Below are 1015 nucleotides of genomic sequence, written 5' to 3'. Positions count from 1 at the left end.
TCTGTGATTTCCTCAGGACAGCTGCTCTTATTGTTGTTTTAAAGGGAAGGGTTGCTTGAGGAGTATATAAAAGTGAGTATCGTTCTCTCAAAAAAGGTCACCTATTTCTTGACTTTTGGTAAGCTGAAACAAGAGGGATTTGGTCTTAAAGATTTTCTAAGCATTGTCCCTAGCATCCTAGAAAGGAAATTCTCCATGACTACTCTAGCAGATTCAATAAAAGAGAAGCTCCGTATCAGAGACTGATAAAGACTCCTCAAAGTTTAGCAAATGTATTTTCAGTTCCTAGTTAATTGTCATTGAATTTTGAGTGGCTGGAAATTGTTCCAGAAATTCCAAACAACTCACCAATTAGCATTTGCCTTGAAATGTGAGTCATTTTTTTTAAAACATGTTTAAGCCGCCTGCCTGAAGTGCCCTACATCCTTATATAGTCCCTTGTTTTTTAAAGCACAAAACCATAACTAATCTGGACAAAGGGAATTGATGATGTTAGGGAGGATACAGGAAGAAAGCGTAGAGAACTCCTAGAAGCACTTGTGTACCATTCTGGGAGAAAGAGAAAGAGAATTCTAGAGGAGGTGAAAATTAAAAGCAGCAGTATATATTTTAAGAACAGCGAAAGCATTCACAAATGATTTGTTACATGTCTTTAAAACCACATCTCATTGGCAGTATTCTTCACATCTTGTTCAGATAGTTGCTCTAAATATCATTGTAAGGGTAATAAGAAAGCAAGTTTTTTTTCTTATTTTTAAAGTATACATGATACCTGATCTTTATAGGACCAATGATATTACATATACATCTGTTAAATCAAAGCAATCTAGAATCAATGTATTTGATATATTCAGTAAATGAAAATTTGAGCTCCTCTCAGTTGTGTCCCAAACCCAGCCCTGTGATGACTGACTTAGAGCTGCTGAGAAATCGAGGCCCCCACCCTTAAACTTGACAGTATGATAAATAACTTCATCACTGGTATTTTCCATAAAAGCTCTATTCCTTTTATTTT

Source organism: Hipposideros armiger, unplaced genomic scaffold (genome assembly GCF_001890085.2).
Source record: "Hipposideros armiger isolate ML-2016 unplaced genomic scaffold, ASM189008v1 scaffold_271, whole genome shotgun sequence".
Lineage (NCBI taxonomy): Eukaryota > Metazoa > Chordata > Mammalia > Chiroptera > Hipposideridae > Hipposideros > Hipposideros armiger.
Note: the sequence above shows the minus strand (reverse complement) of the source record.